Raw genomic sequence first — 16274 nt, forward strand, 5'->3', positions numbered from 1 at the left:
CTCAGTGTACATAAAAGAAAATATACATTTGTCAAGAATCATGAGGTACAACACTTAATGATTGTCATAGATTGTTAAATGCTCCAACCTTCATGGCATCAGACCAGGATACCTGCGAGACCGCCTTCTGCCGCACAAATCCCAGCGACCAGTTAGGTCCCAAAGAGTTGGCCTTCTCCGTGGTCCCGTCAACTAAACAATGTCGTTTGGCGAAACCCAGGGGAAGAGCCTTCTCTGTGGTGGCCCCGGCCCTTTGGAACCAACTTTCCCCAGAGATCAGGATTGCCCCCACCCTCCTTGCCTTTCGTAAACTTCTAAAAACCCATCTCTGCCGTCAGGCATGGGGGATTTGAAACATCTCCCCTTTGCCCATGTAGTTTTTGTGTATGATTCGATTGTGTGTTGTTTTTTATATATTGGGGTTTCTTTTTTGGACTTTTTAATCTAAAACTGTAACCTAGATTTTTAAATACAGTATTAGATTTGTTATTATGTATTGTTCTTCACCATTGTTGTGAGCCGCCCCGAGTCTGCGGAGAGGGGCGGCATATAAATCCAATAAATCTAATCTAATCTAATCTTTTAAGAAGATGTTGGATAACCATTTGTCTGAAGTGGTGTAAGATTTCCTGCCTAAGCAGGGGGTTGGAGTAGAAGACCTCCAAGGTCCCTTCCAACTCTGTTCTTCTCTTCTCTTCTAGTCTTGTATTGTATCCTATCCCATCCCATCCCATCCTATCCTTTCCTATCCTAATATCTGTTCTGTTCTGTTGGAAAGAAGGACCAGGGGTGAATGAAACCACTCTTCCAATATCTTAGGTGTGTTTTGTTTGGGTCAAATTATTCTTCAAAGCACCAAAAGGCAAAACAAGAAACAACTTGAATGGAAACCAATCCAGGAGAGAAGCAAAACCTGGAACTTCCTAACAGTGAAGACAATCAACCAGTGGAACTGCTGGCCACCAGACGTTCTGGGTGCTTCATCCCTGGGTGTTTTGAAGAAGAGACTAGACAAACGCTTGTCTGAAATGGCTTAGGATCTTCTGCTTGAGCAGGGGGCTGGACTAGAAGTCCTCTTAGGTCCCTGTCCAGCTCTCTTCTCATTGTGATTCTGATTTCCCCCCCCCCCCGAGCCCAGGGGGCAGAAGCAGAGAGAGAGGCCAACCAGAGTCCTGCCTGGAGCTGAGCCCTGGAATCCGGGAAGCCTTCGCAACCCCCAAGAGCCCTCTGGGTCAGGCCAACCCAGCCTGCTAAGAATGCTATCCGGCCGGGGCCAAACTCTCTTCCTAGGCTTGGTCCCAGGTGACCCTGCGTTGCCAGACGCCCAATTGAGTCTCACGCCTGTTCAAACTTTCGCTTAGCCAGATGGGCAAAAAAAATATATATCAGTTTTTAATTTCCAAAACGCTTCCCGTATTGCTGCTTGTTCCCTTTTGCGTAGAGCCTCTGCCAAATCTGCGGGGTGGGCTGGGGCAGGAAGGGAGCCCCTTACCAGACGCCTGTGGCGGCTGTGCCTCGCTGGAGTTGATGGCAGCGCCCGAAGTAAAGAGCCTGGGGTTTTTGCCAGGTGTTGATCCTGCTTTAGTTTAATTTACTTTACTTTACTTTAATTTACTTTAATTAAATTGCACCTTCTCTTCTCCTCTCTCTCCCCTTCTCATTCTCTCTTCTCTTCTCTTTCCTTTCCTTCTCATCCAATTCCACTCATTGTACAGTGTTCCCTCGATTTTCGCGGGTTCAAACTTCGCGAAATGTCTATACCACGGTTTTTCAAAAATATTAATTAAAAAATAGGTCCCCCCCCATACCACGGTTTTTCCCATCATACCTCATTGCCAAACTTTCGTCTGCCTTTAAAAAACATTTTTTATAATAAACTTTAATAAATAAACATGGTGAGTAATAATAATCTAAATGGTTGCTAAGGGAATGGGAAATGGTAACTTAGGGGTTTAAAGTGTTAAGGGAAGGCTTGGGATTCTGTTCATAGCCAAAAATGGTGTATTTACTTCCGCATCTCTACTTCGCGGAAATTCGACTTTTGCGGGCGGTCTCGGAACGCATCCCCCGCGAAAAGCAAGGGAACACTGTAATTTTAAATCTTAATTTCAGTTCCAGTTCTAATTGTAATTCTATTCTGTTCCATTCCACTCCGGAGTGGGTTCCACTTACCCTCCCCTACCGATTAATATCGTGTTGGAAGTGCATGTTTTTTTACAACACATCAGGGAAATGACTTTCTGTACATGTGCAGGAGCCTTTGTGCATGTGCCAAGGGTTCTTTGCCAGCTGCTTTCAAGGGTTCAGGGGCATGGCCAGCCAACCATTACTGCCGGTTCCCAGAATTCCCCAGCCAGCGAAGTCCAGATATCTTCAAGTTGCCAAGGTTGGGAAACACTGCATTAGTGGATTCGTTGAGATAAGGACTCCATAGCGGTAGCAAAAATTGAGCTGCGTGCGCAGCTTCAGGTGTCTTGCGTATGTGTGCGCGCATCCCATTGTGGTTTCATCCATCCATCCATCCATTCATTCATTCATTCTGCACGAATCCCAGCGACCGATTAGGTCCCACAGAGTGGGCCTTCTCCGGGTCCCGTCAACTAAACAATGTCGGTTGGCGGGCCCCAGGGGAAGAGCATTCTCTGTGGCGGCCCCGACTCTCTGGAACCCGCTCCCCACAGAGATTAGAACTGCCCCTACCCTCTTTGCCTTTCGTAAACTCCTTAAAACCCACCTTTGTCGTCAGGCATGGGGGAACTGAGATATCTCCCCCGGGCCTATACAATTTATGTATGGTATGTTTGTATGTATGTCTGCTTAAAAAATGGGGATTTTTTAAAAACTATTTTAAATTTTAAATTGTAAATTATTAGATTTGTCAGGAACTGTTTTTATTGTGTTGTGAGCCGCCCCGAGTCTACGGAGAGGGGTGACATACAAATCTAATACATAAATAAATAAATAAATAAATAAATGAATGAATGAATGAATGAATAAATAAAGATAGATAGATAGATAGATAGATAGATAGATAGATAGATAGATAGATAAATTCCTTCCTTCCTTCCTTCGATTTATATTTTGCTTCTGTGCATGCACCGAAGCAAAACCAGGCTGGGGCGCATGCCTGCACGGAAGACACCCAGAACTGTGTGTGCAGCGCACCATCCCTGAGTCGGGCGGCTTATAAATTAAATACATTAAACTAACGGCGTCTTAAACAGGTAGAAGGGCACCTTGCCACAGCTAAGGCGGAGGGTCCCCGACCGTGGAGGCCTGGCGGAAGCATCCGCTCGCACAGATCGACTGGAAAGTAGGTCACTGCGCATCGACTCTCCATCGGCTGACGGGTGACAAGGGGAAGCAAAGCCAGCAATGACCCCCCCCCCCCTAGTTCTGGAGTCTCTCCCAGCCTTCCTGATTTTTTGCCGGTGGCCGTATGCAGCCGGGCAGGCTCTCCGCCGGACAAAAACCTTGTGGCTTTTGCAACCACTTCTCCCCCCACCCCGAAAGGCTTGTTGGGGCCGGCTTCCCCCAGGACCTGGCTGTGCCTTCTGGGACCTTCGGAGCTGAGGGCATCACGCTGGGAAAAAAGACCCATTGCAAAAAATCTCTGTGCAAGTCACTAGTGGGTTGGTACCAGTGTGGTAGCAGACGTTGTAATAATTAATAATAATAATTTATTAAATTTGTATGCCGCTCCTCTCCGAAGATACCGGGTAGCGGCTGCCAGATTGTGGAATCTGTGCGTGACCGCTCCAGTGACAATCCTAGGGGAGCCGCCATCTTTTTGATTCAATTTTTAATATTTTTTTTAATGCTTTGTTTTGCACACGCAGAAACAAACTCTCGCAAGGGGATGCGCGCACAGGTTGGATTTGCGCGCCGCTTTGCCTTTGCTTAGGGAAAAGGTGATAGGGAAAGTAAGTAGGATGCTTGGCTGCATAGCTAGAGATATAACAAGCAGGAAGAGGGAGATTGTGATCCCCTTATATAGAGCGCTGGTGAGACCCCATTTGGGATAATACTGTGTTCTGTTCTGGAGACCTCACCTACAAAAAGATATTGTCAAAATTGAACGGGTCCAAAGACGGGCTACAAGAATGGTGGAAGGTCTTAAGCATAAAATGTATCAGGAAAGACTTCATGAACTCAATCTGTATAGTCTGGAGGACAGAAGGAAAAGGGGGGACATGATCGAAACATTTAAATATGGTAAAAGGTTAAAAAATAAGGTGCAGGAGTGAAGTGTTTTTAATAGGAAAGTGAACACAAGAACAAGGGGACACAATCTGAAGTTAGTTGGATGAAAGATCAGGAGCAACGTGAGAAAATATTGTTTGGCTGAAAAAGTAGTAGATCCTTGGAACAAACTTCCAGCAGACGTGGTTGGTAAATCCACAGTAACTGAATTGAAACATGCCTGGGATAAACATATATCCATCCTAAGATAAAATACAGAAAATAGCATAAGGGCAGACTAGATGGACCATGGGGTCTTTTTCTGCCGTCAATCTTCTATGTTTCTATGCGTGCGCAGAAGTTAAAAAACATGGGTGAAATTGCATGCGCGCAGCCCCTCGTAAGATTTCAGTACCTTTTTTTTGCTTCCTGCGCATTCACACACGCAGGCACAAGCAAAGCTGCACGCATAGCAGCAACAATCGCAATCCGCCCGTGGTGCAGACAAGCTGTTGTTTCTCAAAGGGTTCATGCGCACAGCGTTGTGGGTTTTGTGACTGTGTGTTTGTGAGTCTGCAGGCATCCTCGACTGACTACAGCTTCTTTGGTGACTGTTCAGAGTCACAACACCACTGAAAAGAGGGACGTATGACCGCTTTTCACACGATCACGTGATCAAAATTCAGAAGGTTTGCAACTGGCTTGTATTTTCAACCCCTGCACCGTGATTCCCAGTAATGGGCAGCCAATATTTTTACTGCCACACTGTGGGTGTGGCTTATTTTGTGGGTGTGGCTTAATGGTCATGTGACTGGGTAGGAGTGGCTTGAACGATCATCATCGTTCAACTGAACTGTTAAGTCCTCGACTTACAACCTCACCAGTGTCGCTCGCTGGGGTGACAATTCGCTTTGTGTTTCCCGCGCTCTCCTTCCTGGGTCGCCCCCCACCCGCCTCAGGCTGGGTAGCTAGGCGAACGGGTGCTGCCAGAAGCATAAATGCTGCCAGCGCCGCTTCCACCCAGGCCTTCTGGAGGTGGCCGCGTGAGGCTGGAGGGGAGCCAGGTAGGAGAGAGGGAAGCTCGTCCAAGGCCAGGAAGGAGGAAAGAGGAAAAAAGCAAGGAGCACAGACGCAGCAGAAGCAGCAGGGGGAAAAAGCACAGCCGAGCCGAGACCAGTAATCCAAGAAATGACAGCCACCGATCTTCATTTCTGCCGGTGGAACTGCCTTCCACTCCGTCCTGCCTGCTGCCCACCACTGGTGATTTCCCTTTAGTGACCTTCTGACAAGCAAAGTCCATGGGGAGGCCAGGTTCACCTGACAACCCTGTCACTAACCTTTTTTTAAAAAAAAATTATTGAAATTGAAACATTAAAAAGTAATACCCCCCAAAATACATAAACAAACATGAACACAAACACATCTACAGAACGAACAAGAAAAAAGAAAAACTAAGTGGGGAAAAATGTTAAAATTAAGACATTTCAGTCCATTAAACACATTTTTGGTTTTTGTTAAAAAACATTTTGTTTTCTTTAAAAAAGGAGAATTGGGGGAGACACGACAGCAGTCTTCCGGTGTTTGAGGGGTTGCCTCAAAGAAGAGGAAGGGGATTAACTTATTTTCCAAAGCACCAGAAGGCAGAACCAGAAACAACCAAGGAGAGAAGCAATTAAGGATTTAAGGAGAAACAGTATATGTGGTACATTGCTCACCAGGAGTAACTGTGAGAGGGATCTTGGAGTCCTAGTGGACAACCATTTAAATAGGAGCCAGCCGTGTGCAGCAGCTGTCAAAAAAGCCAACCCAGTTCTAGGCTGCACTAATAGAGGGAGAGAATCAAGATCACGTGAAGGGTTAATACCACTTTATAAGGCCTTGGTAAGGTCGCACTTGGAATCCTGCATTCAGTTTTGGTCTCCATGATGCAAAAAGGATGTCGAGACTCTAGAAAGAGTGCAGAGAAGAGCGACAAAGGTGATTAGGGGGCTGGAGGCTAAAACCTATGAAGAACGGTTGCAGGAACTGGGCACGGCTAGTTTAATGGAAAGAAGGACCAAGGGAGACATGATAGCAGCCTTCCAGTATCTCAGGGGTTGCCACAAAGAAGAAGGAGTCAACTTATTCTGCAAAGCACCTGAGGGTAGAACAAGAAGCAATGGGTGGAACTAAATTTCCTGACAGTCAGAATGGTTGATCAGTGGAACAGCTTACCTCCAGAAGTTGTGAATTTTATTTATTTTATTTATTTATTGGATTTGTATGCCGCCCCTCTCTGCAGACACGGGGCGGCTAACAACAATGATAAAAAACAACATGTAACAATCCAATTAACAAAACAACTAAAAACCCTTATTATAAAACCAGACATACACACAAACTTACCATGCATAACTTGTAATGGCCTAGGGGGAAGGAATATCTCAACTCCCTCATGCCTGGTGGCATAAGTGAGTCTTGAGTAGTTTACGAAAGACAGGGAGGGTGGGGGCAGTTCTAATCTCCAAGGGGAGTTCGTTCCAGAGGGCCGGGGCCGCCACAGAGAAGGCTCTTTCCCTGGGGCCTGCCAAACGAATGCCCAACACTGGAAGTTTTTAAGCAGATGTTGGATAAAAATGAAAGTAGTGTAGGGTTTCCTGCCTAGGTAGGGGGGTAGACTAGAAGACCTCCAATGTGCCTTCCAACTATTATAATTATTATCATTATTATCATCATCATTATTATTATTTATTAGATTTGTATGCTGCCCCTCTCCGAGGACTCGGAGCGGCTCACAATATAACAAATCCAATACATTAAAACAACATGTAAAACCCATAGCATTAAAACCATACAGCTCAGTCATGCCATTCACAAAACTATAGTAGCCTAGGGGTAGACTCTGTTGTTGTTGTTGTTACTTCCTCACAGTGAGGACAATTAACCAGTGGAACTGCCTGCCACCAGAAATTGTGGATGTTCCACCACTGGAGGTTTTGAAGGAAAGACTGGATAGCCACCTGTTTGAAATGGTGTGGGGCCATGATGGTGACCCTATGGGACACATGTCAGTTGAGACACGAAGCCGTATCAGGGGGCCATTCACCCACTTTCGGCCACCTCTTTCGGGCTTTTCAATTCTGTGACTCGGTTTCGCTTTTGTGTTTGTCTTATTTCGTTCAGCCGGGTGGTTTGGCTTTGGGAAACCTTTCTCCTTCGGCCAACTGACCCCTCTCGTTTTTCCTCTGGGCCGTGATTGTTTTTGGCCGGGGCCCGGCTGGCTGACACCCTCTGGGCTCCGTCTCCAGGAAGAAAAATTAATGATTGACGAGGCTGTGAAAAGAAGGGAACTTGAACCTTCTCTGGATTGGCCGCCGGTGGGGGGCGGAGGGAGGGCAGGGATTGTTCGCTGGCTTCTCACTGCCTGCCCCCCCCCCCAAAGAGGTCGCTGCTTTCTTGGGACTCTGGAAGCGGCCCAGAGTGACCAGGGACGGTCTTCTTTGGCCAAGGCAACCCGGGATGTGCGCAAGGTTGTTGATTTGTTCAATTTATACCCTGCCTTTCCCCTGAGGTAGGAGCACAAGGCTGCGTTAAAAGCGTCCCCCACAACGGTCTTGTGAGGTAGGATGTGAGCCACCACACACACACACACACAGAGAGAGAGACAGACAATCACAGGCAGAGAGAGATAAAGAGAGAAGGAATTGAGGACTGGAGTCGGAAAGAGAGGGATAGATAAGGAGAAAGAGTGAGAAAGAGAAGGAGTGAGAAAGAGAGAGGAGGGAATAGACTAAAAACATAGAAACATAGAAGTCTGAGGGCAGAAAAAGACCTCATGGTCCATCTACTCTGCCCTTCTACTATTTCCTGTATTTTATCTTAGGATGGATCTATGTTTATCCCACGCATGTTTAAATTCAGTTCCTGTGGATTTACCTACCACGTCTGCTGGAAGTTTGTTCCAAGGATCTACTACGCTTTCAGTAAAATAATATTTTCTCATGTTACTTTTGATCTTTCCCCCAACTAACCTCAGATTGTGCCCCCTTGTTCTTAGGTTCACTTTCCTATTAAAAACACTCTCTTCTTGGACCTTATTTAACCCTTTCACATATTTAAATGTTTCGATCATGTCCCCCCTTTCCCTTCTGTCCTCCAGACTATACAGATTGAGTTCATTAAGTCTTTCCTGATACGTTTTATGCTTCAGACCTTCCACCATTCTTGTAGCCCGTCTTTGGACCCGTTCAATTTCTAGAACAGAATAAAACAGAACAGAGTACAGTAGAACAGAATAGAATAGAACAGAATATTTATTTATTTATTTATTTATTCATTCATTCATTCATTCATTCATTCATTCATTCATTCATTCATTCATTCATTCTACTTCCATGCCACCCATTCCTGAAGGACTCAGGGCGGCTTACAGGAGCAGTACAAGTACAATAAGAATAAATACAAAAGAGTAAAAGAAGTAGAATAGTTAACTGAGGTTAAAGCATAGCAAACAAACAAAAAACCCCATAAAAAGTTATAGAATAGAATAGAATAGTTTGACAGTGTTGAGGGTATTATTTGTTTAGCAGAGTGATGGCGTTCGCGGAAAAAACTGTTCTTGCGTCTAGTTTTATTAACATTGATTGTTTCCTTGTTGCTTATTTGACAATCATTGACAATTAATGACAATCATTGTGTTGTATCCCATGATTCCTGACAATTTCTTTTATGTACACTGAGAGCAAATGCACCAAAGACAAATGCCTTGTGTGTCCAACCACACTTGGCCAATAAAGAATTCTATTCTATTCTATTCTATTCCATTCTCTATTCCATCCTATTATTTTATTTCTATGCTATTCTATTATTCTTATTCTATTCCTTCTTATTCTTTCCTGTTCCATTCTATTCTATTCTAGACTTGAACCTGGCTCCTCTCCAGCCCTATGCCAATGCTTGGACGTAGGCAATGCTCCCACGCTTGAGCCAACGAGCAAAGGCCGCTGGGCCCTGTCGAATTCCAGCACCCGCCTGGCGCACCTCTGATAGCCCCTGGGTGCCCCTTAGCCTCCCCTGGAAGTCTTGTTTGGACTAGCTGAACAAGCCACCATCCTTCGCACGTTCTCCAAACCCAGGGGGACTCCACATTCCATGGAGCACTGCTGAACCTCTGGGCTCCATCCCCTGCTGTGTCTCCGGAGGGAACCTCCCAAGGCTGTTGCAGCATTGTCGTCGTGCCAGCAAAATAGACAATAGCCCGGAGCCGGGTTAGGTGTGAGCCCTGCATAGATCCAGGCACGTGACTTGTGGGTTGATGGAGGGGGAGAGAAGGCCACGGCAACAAAAGGACAACAAAGCCTCCTTTGTCCCCGGTGGCCTTGGCAGCCTCTGCTGCACCTGAGAGACCCACCTGAGCCCTCTTTCTCTTTCGGCCCCCTCCCTCCTTGGGGACACCGTTCCCAGGCAGCCGGAAAACAAAGAGCGCTCGGAGGCTTTGACGGGGTTCTCCTGAAGGTGCCACAGCTTAACGGAACTAGCCGATAGCACAGTTGGAAGGGGCCTTGGGGGTCTTGTAGTCCAACCCCCTGCTCCAGCAGGAAACCCTATCCCATTCCGGACAAATGGTTCTCCAATCCCTTCTTTAAAATCTTACAGTGTTGGAACACCCACAATTTCTAGTGGCAATGTGTTCCAACGGTTAATTGTTGTTGTTATTATTATTACTTGCCAGGTTTTGTGTGCGTGGCCATTAAGTCACACTGCAGTCATAAAGCAAAGACTGTGGTCGTTAAGCAAGCCCATTGTTTGTAAAAACAATGTAAACGTTGTAAACAATGGTTCTTTGACCCACTGCAAATGGGCACCACCGCAACTTCAAATCTGGGTCCAAAGTCCCTTTTTTCAAGGTCCATCCTAAATCATAATTTGAGGAATATTGGGACCTGTGGAGGGACCGCTGAACAAATTGGAAAGCCAAGATTTCCGTAGCGGTTGAGGGATAGAAGGTGGGACTTTTAGGAATTTGATTGGCTGCCCACCACCATTGGGAAAGCTATGCAGCTGTTTACCCGTATTTCTTTTGGGAGTGCTGGAAGACACCCCCAGCCCCCGAGAACGAAATATTTTGGCAACTATTAAAAAAGACAGAATATTATATTTCCCCAAAGGAGAAATGTTTTTGGAGGCAGAAAGCAGCCCGTAAGTCTTTCTGAATAGCCCACAACAGATGCCAGCACTTAAGGAGATAAAGAGCTTATTGAAAGAGGAAGCTAACTATCTTGGTGGCTCCATTCATAAGCAAAGCAAACACTGCAGGCAGAAATCCATTCTAGTCAGGATATTTTGAAATTCCTGGCAGCAAAGCTGACAAAAGCAGAGTAGTAAGGTTAGAACCAACAGCCCTTCACCCAAGATCCCACATGACAAAAGAGGGCAGAGAGGGAGAGAGAAAGATAGATTGATATAGGTAGGGAAGTAGGTAGGTAGGTAGGTAGGTAGGTAGGTATTCAATTCAATTCAATTCAATTCAATTGATTAGATTTGTATGCCGCCCCTCTCCGAAGACTCGGGGTGGCTCACAACAATAATAAAAACAGTATAATAATGGAACAAATCAAATAATAAAATTATATTAAACCCCCCAACAATTTAAAAACCATACAACACATACATACCAAACATAAAATATAAGAAAGCCTGGGGGAGATGTCTTAATTCCCCCATGCCTGGCGATATAGGTGGGTCTTGAGTAACTTGCGAAAGACAAGGAGGGTGGGGGCTGTTCTAATCTCCGGGGGGAATTGATTCCAGAGGGCCGGGGCCGCCACAGAGAATGCTCTTCCCCTGTGGCCCACCAAACAACATTGTTTGGTCGACGGGACCCGGAGAAGGTCAACTCTGTGGGACCTTATCGGCCGCTGGGATTTGTATGTAGGTATGTAGGTAGGTAGGTCGATAGGTAGGAAGGTAGATAGATAGATAGATAGATAGATAGATAGATAGATAGATAGATAGATATAATAATAATAATAATAATAATAATAATAATAATAATAATAATAATAATTTATTAGACTTGTATGCCGCCCCTCTCCAAAGACTCGGAGATAGATAGACAGATATACTGCTCAAAAAGATAAAGGGAACACTCAAATAACACATCCTAGATCTGAATGAATGAAATATTCTCACTGAATACTTTGTTCTGTACAAAGTTAAATGTGCACAACAGCATGTGAAATATGATTGTCAAGCAGTGTTGCTTCCTAAGTGGACAGTTTGATTTCACAGAAGTTTGATTTACTTGGAGTTATATTGTGTTGTTTAAGTGTTCCCTTTATTTTTTTGAGCAGTGGATACATAGATAGATAGATAGATAGATAGATAGATAGATAGATAGATAGATAGATAGATAGATAGATAGATAGATAGATAGATAGATAAGATGGATAGATATAGAAAAACAGAGATAGATATAGACAGGCAGATAAATAGACAGGCAGGTATTGAGAGTTAAAAAGATAGATGTGGATAGGCAAGCAGGCAGGCAGGCAGGCAGATGGACAGATACGGTAGGATGGATGGATAGATATGGTGAAAGATGGCAATAGCTGATAAAGATAGCTATAAAGACGGATGATAATTAAATGCTGGGAATCATAAACAATTTTTGGAAGGATGGATGGATGGATGGATGTAAAATTAAATTTAACAAATAAATCCATGGATGGTTCTGAGATGCCGAACAAGAAAACCTGCGCATGTATCAACAGGGAGGCTGTGCACCCACCAACACAATCACAGAGGCGAGCAGGAGGCAGGGCTGGTCTAAGTGTCCTCAAAGGAGCCCCCTTAGCTGGGGTTGCAATTCAGGGTACAGAAAGATGCCTTGAGCTCTGGCCTTTCTACCCCCCCCCCCGACCCTCTTTTTGGAGGTGAAGTGGGGCAGAGGACTAGGGGGAGTGCAGGAGCCAAGGGAACCCCAGCAAATCAAGCTAAGAGCGAAAAAAAGCCACAACTGGGTTGTGGGTTTGTCCACCGTGACACTTTAAGACTGGTGGACTTCAACTCCCAGAACTCCCCAGCCAGAATTGCCGGCTGAGGAATTCTGGGAGTTGAAGTCCACCCATTTTTAAAGCGGCCAAAGTTGGGAAACACTGAAACTCTCGCAAGGAGACTTTCTCCACATCCAATAGCGCCACCGCGTGACACCACAGAACACAAACCGGCAGCCGCGGCCCATCATTGGCTGGGACGGACGTCCATCTTGCCCCCGTGGGTAGTCAAGACGGAGCTGAGGCGACAAGCGATATTTCTACCCGGGTGTGTGTGTGTGTGTGTGTGATACTGTCTTCTGTTACTAATGAAGAAACATGAATTAAAACGATTCCCGGTAATAACGTTAAGAAACCCGACTAAAGTGATTCCCTCATTCACATAGACGCAGAGGGAGGGGCCCAAGGCTTGGAGCCACCTTCCCGCCCTTTTCGGTTTAAGTTTTCGTAATACCGGACGATCCGCCCTCGACCGTTGTTGCATGTCCTGGAGCGGGAGGAACGCTCGGGCCGCTCTAGGCTCCCCTCTTGTTTATTAACGGATTTTGAGGGAAAATACTGTAATGAAAGAGTTAGAAGCGGCGTTGGAGGACTTCTAGGCCAACGGAGGGTTTACCTGAAAGGCCCGGCGGCCTAGCACCCCAACGAAGCGCAATCAAGCAGGAGTTGGAGCAGTGGGGAAGAGACGGCCGGCAGCAGCGCGGGGGAAGCGGACCGTTGAGGCCTGGACTGGAGAAAGCGCGGCGGCAGAGCAACGGAGGAACCGATAGGGCTGAGCGGGAGCAACGGCTGAAGGCAGCAGCGCGGAGCGGCGATTGACTGAAACCGCCTCAGCACAGAAAAACCGACTAGTCGACCGGCTTCACACAGAGAGAGATGGTTTAATAGCTGGCCTCGAAAAATACAACCTGCCTAATAATTGTGCACACCACGTAACGGGCCACTCCAGCACAGAAACAGCAGTCATTACACCGGCCCAACTGAAGAGCTATTAAATCAGCTAATAAATCGGCTCATCAGCCACCCAGAGTCCTGTTGGGCGACATAAAGAAAGAGAAGGAGGGGGAGGAAGGAAGGAAGGAAAACAAACTGAGTAGCAGAATAACCCAGCACAAAAAAACCACCTATTCAATCTGCTCATCAATGAAAAACCCTGGGTCGGCACAGGAACACCAGCTATTAAACGGGTCAGCTGATAAAAACAAAACTAGTACATTGGCTGGGGGGGGGGGGAATATGGAAACCTGACTAGCAAACCTGCCCAGCACAAAAAAGCCAACTAATAGACTGGCTGTTAATTAAATTGTTCTTAGCAGAGATAAACCGACTAGTTATACCAGCCTAGCACTGAAAAAAAAAATGCTTAGCAGAGAAAAACTGACTAATAGATTGGCTCAACCTAAAGAGACTGCCTGTTAAAACCATCTGGGCAAAGAAAAATCAATTGGTAGACCGACTAATAAATAAGTCCGCATGGAAAAACTGGCTATTGAATCATCTCATCAGAAATAAACCGACTAGTAGACTGGCCTAGCAAGGGGGGGGGGGGGGAATGGCTCAACACAGAAAAATGTCTAGTAGGCTGGCTTAACACAGAAAAACTGACTAAATACAAAAAAAAAAAGGCTATTAAACCAACTCTGCTGAGATATATTGATTAGTAGACAGACTCAACACAGAAAAATTGGCTATTAAACTGGCTCAGCAGAGCAAAACCAATTAGTAGAACGATTTGCTACAGAAATTGATTCGGCACAGAAAAGGAGATCAACACTATATCAAGGTGTACATAATTATCAGACAGCTTCGTTTCCTCAGACAAAATGGGCCAAAAAAGAGATTTATCTGAGACCGAAAAATCAAAAATTGTAAAAAGTCTTTCAGAGGGATGCAGCACTCTTGAATTTGCTAAGATATTGGGCCGTGATCACAGAGCCATCAAACGTTTTGTTGCAAATACAGTGGTACCTCGAGATACGAGTTTAATTCGTTCCGGACCTGGGCTCTTAAGTCGAGCAGCTCTTATCTCGAACGACTTTTCCCCATAGGAATTAATGTAAATAATTTTAATTGGTTCCAGCCCTCAAAAAACTCACAAAGTTAGTCTAAATTATGCAGAAAGACATGTTTTTAATGAAGAAATGTACATGTACATATAAATGAATAATGAAGTTTCTTTCACTTAACTTGTAAACTTTCTTAAACTTTTAAATTTACATATGTTCAACTTCTCTGCCACCCAATCCTGTAGGACAGAGGTCCCCAACCCTTTTTGCACCAGGGACCGGCTTTAAGCGATCAAGAGAGGAATGGGTGAATGAATGGACGGAGGGTGGGAAGGAAGGAAGGAAAGAGGGAAGGGACAGGAACAGAGGAAGGAAGCAAGGAAACTTATGAAAGGGGAGAGTAAGAGAGGAATGAGTGAAGGGAGGGAGGGAGGGAAGAAGGTGGGAAGGAGAAAGAAAAGAAGAAATAGAGGAAGGGAAGGTAAAAGAGAGAAAGAAAAAGAGCAAGAAAGAAAGCTGCAAGCACCCCCCCGAGCCCCCCAGGCCGGCTGCAACCTTTTAAAACACGCGCGCCGCTTCGCAGCTGTCTCCTGAAGCCGAACGTGGAAGTTAGCGTTTGGCTTCAGGAGACAGCTCCTTGGCGCTTGTATCTCGAATTTGGGCTTGTAAGTAGAACAAAAATATCTCTCCCCTCCCAGCTCTTATCTCGAGTTGCTCTTAAGTAGAGCAGCTCTTATGTCGGGGTTCCACTGTAGTCAACAGGGTTGCAAGAAGCGTGTTGAGAAAAAAAGACTCACCTTAACTGCCAAAGATTTGAAAGGAATCAAACATGAAGCTACTAGGAACCCATTATCTTCTAGTGCTACCATATTCCAGAACTGCAATCTACCTGGAGTGCCCAGAAGTACCAGGCGTTCAGTGCTCAGAGACATGGCCAGGGTAAGGAAGGCTGAACCTCCAGCACCACTGAAGAAAACACAAAAGTTGAAACGGCAAGATTGGGCTAAGAAATATCTGAAGATAGATTTTTCCACCTATTAAACTGGCTCATCAGTGCAAAACCAACTAGTAGACTGGCTCAACAGCAATTTATTTTCTTTTAAAACCAAAGTGCATAGTGCTAAATAATTTATAGCTATTTGATACATTTTTTTCCAGCTGAAAAATCATTTTTCTTTTAAACTGAAATTTTATTTTTTTCCCCTTTTATACATCTATAATTTTATATACTATCATTTTTATACCTCTATGGATTATAAACTATACCTAGATAGGATTATGAACTGTACCTAGAGAATTATAATAATAATAATAATTTATTAGATTTGTATGCTGCCCCTCTCCGCAGACTCGGGGCGGCTCACAACAATAATAACAATGTAACAAATCTAATACTGTATTTTTTAAAAAGCATCTAAAAACCCATGATTTAAAAACCATACAACACAAGCATTCCATACATAAAACTATATAAGCCTGGGGGAGATGTCTCAATTCCCCGATGCCTGGTGATATCGGTGGGTCTTAAGCAATTTACGAAAGACAAGGAGGGTGGGGGCAGTTGTAATCTCTGGGGGGAGTTGATTCCAGAGGGCAGGGACCGCCACAGACAAGGCTCTTCCCCTGGAGCCCGCCAGACATTGTTTAATCAATGGGACCTGGAGAAGGCTAACTGGGACCTTATCGGCCGCTGGGATTCGTGCGGCAGAAGATAGTCCCAGAGGTATTCTGGTCCGATGACATGTAGGGCTTCATAGGTCATTACCAACACTTTGAATTGTAACCGGAAACTGATCGGCAGCCAATGCAAGGCATGGAGTGTTGGAGAGATGTGGGCAAACCTAGGTAACCCCAGAATAGCTCTTGTGGCTGCATTCTGCATGATCTGAAGTTCTTGGACACCTTTCAAAGCTAGCCCCATGTAGAGAGCGTTGCAGTAGTCAAACCTTGAGGTGATGAGGGCATGAGCGACTGAGCAATGTGAGAAATTTGTTAATGTTGAATTTTCAAAGAAACCTTTAGAATTTTTTCCCTTAATGGTGCAATTAAATCT

The sequence above is a fragment of the Erythrolamprus reginae genome, chromosome 1, assembly GCF_031021105.1.
Source record: "Erythrolamprus reginae isolate rEryReg1 chromosome 1, rEryReg1.hap1, whole genome shotgun sequence".
Classification (NCBI taxonomy): domain Eukaryota; kingdom Metazoa; phylum Chordata; class Lepidosauria; order Squamata; family Dipsadidae; genus Erythrolamprus; species Erythrolamprus reginae.